General features: G+C 41.0%; 1 non-coding gene across 1 annotated transcript; it reads left to right on the top strand.

Annotated features, from left to right (window-relative positions):
• Positions 1 to 1091: 1091 nt before the first annotated feature.
• On the top strand, positions 1092 to 1198 carry LOC122425945. Its single transcript, XR_006265087.1, has one exon. It is a non-coding gene; the product is annotated as a U6 spliceosomal RNA (small nuclear RNA).
• The last annotated feature ends 1196 nt before the right edge of the window (positions 1199 to 2394 follow it).

Here is a 2394-nt window from a genome sequence, read left to right as displayed (position 1 = left end):
ATAGCAAAAGTCTGAACTGCATTGGGAGTTCTGTAGCTGGTTGCACATTAGAATCACCTGAAGAATTTTCTAAAAATATAAATGTCCAGGTCTCACCCTAGATGGGTTTGGTCAGAATCTCTGTGGTGGTTTTTAAAAAGCTCTCCAAGGCATTCTAATTTGAATTGAAATTAGATGACCTCTGAGGTCCCTTTTGTTGTTGTTGTTGTTTAGTTGCTCAGTCATGCCTGACTCTTTGCAACCCATGGACTGTAGCCCACCAGGCTCCTCTGTCCATGGGATTTTCCAGGCAAGAATACAGGAGAAGGTTGCCATTTCCTTCTTCAGGGAATCTTCCCAACACAGGGATCAAACTCTCGCCTCCTACTTGGCAGGGGGATTCTTTGCCACTGCCCACAGACAAAAATTACTGGAGGCCATAGACAAAAATTACTGAAGCCCAAACTATGAAATGTTGCAACAGAGAATCCTAAATTCAATCAGTATGTTCCAATAATTTTCACATTGTCTCTCAGAAGTCACACAGATCTTCCTAACACAGCTGTCCACTAAAGTTTTCAGAAATACACTAAGAATACACTAAGGGGGAAATATGCATATTGAAGTGGACCAGGATGAAGGGCACTGATGGCAGTATCACACTTTGAAATGCATCAGAAACAGGAGTGATGTATGGATAGATGATGTAGCAAAGTGACAAAATGTAGAACCTGGAAGGAGAGTCTGTATGTGCTCACTCACAATTCTTTCAATGTCTCAGCGTGTTTGATTTTTTTACTAACGTATAGCTTTTGACCTGTGGTGCTGGAGAAGACTCAAGAGTCCCTTTTACTTCAAGAAGATCAAACCAGTCAATCCTAAAGGAAATCAACCCTGACTGAACATTCAGGACTGATGCTGAAGCTGAAGCTCCAATACTTTGGCCACCTGATGCAAAGAGCTGACTCATTGGAAAAGATGCTGATGCTGGGAAAGACTGAAGGCAAAAGGAAAAGAGGGCGGCAGGGGATAAGATGGTTGGATAGTATCACTGACTCAACGGACATGAGTTTGAGCAAACTCCAGGAGATAGTGAAGAATAGGAAAGCCTGGTGCTCGCTTCGGCAGCACATATACTAAAATTGAAACGATACAGAGAAGATTAGCATGGCCCCTGTGCAAGGATGACACGCAAATTCGTGAAGCGTTCCATATTTTTACTAAACAGACATTTCTCCAAAGAAGAAACACAGATGGCTAACAAACACATGAAAAGATGCTCAACATCACTCATTATCAGAGAAATGCAAATCAAAACCACTATGAGGTATCACTACACGCCAGTCAGAATGGCTGCTATCCAAAAATCTACAAGCAATAAATGCTGGAGAAGGTGTGGAGAAAAGGGAACCCTTTTACACTGTTGGTGGGAATGCAAACTAGTACAGCCACTGTGGAGATCAGTGTGGAGATTTCTTAAAAAACTGGAAATAGAACTGCTATATGACCCAGCAATCCCACTTCTGGGCATACACACTGAGGAAACCAGATCTGAAAGAGATACATGTACCCCAATGTTCATCGCAGCACTGTTTATAATAGCAGGGCATGGAAGCAACCTAGATGCCCATCAGCAGACGAATGGATAAGGAAGCTGTGGTACATATACACCATGGAATATTACTCAGCCATTAAAAAGAATTCACTTGAATCAGTTCTAATGAGATGGATGAAACTGGGAGCCCATTATACAGAGTGAAGTAAGCCAGAAAGATTAAACACCAATACAGTATACTAACACATATATATGGAATTTTAAAAGATGGTAACGATAACCCTATATGCAGGACAGAAAAAGAGACACAGATGTATAGAATAGACTTTTGGATTCTGTGGGAGAAGGTGAGAGTGGGATGATCTGAGAGAATAGCATTGAAACATGTCTATTATCAAGTGTGAAACAGATTGCCAGCCCAGGTTGGATGCATGAGACAAGTGCTCAGGGCTGGTGCACTGGGAAGACCCAGAGGGATGGGATAGAAAGGGCGGTGGGAGGGGGGATCAGGATGGGGAACACATGTAAATCCATGGCTGATTCATGTCAATGTATGGCAAAAACCACTGCAATATCATAAAGTAATTAGCCTCCAACTAATAAAAATATATGAAAAAAAAAAGAATAGGAAGGCCTGGCATGCTACAGTCCAAGGAGTTGCAAAGAGACGGACATGACTTAGCAGCTGAACAACAACAATAGTTGATTGTAATATTATATTGTTACTTTCTGGTGTATAACACAGGGATTTGATATTTGTATAGATTATATTCCATTTAAAGTTATTATAAAGTAATGGCTATATTTTAAATAAAATATTGGTGTGGGGGGAGAATGTCCTAGAGAAAAATCTGGATGCA

Source organism: Cervus canadensis, chromosome 23, assembly GCF_019320065.1.
Source record: "Cervus canadensis isolate Bull #8, Minnesota chromosome 23, ASM1932006v1, whole genome shotgun sequence".
Classification (NCBI taxonomy): Eukaryota; Metazoa; Chordata; class Mammalia; order Artiodactyla; family Cervidae; genus Cervus; species Cervus canadensis.
Note: the sequence above shows the minus strand (reverse complement) of the source record. Positions and strands in the feature narration are given on the sequence as shown.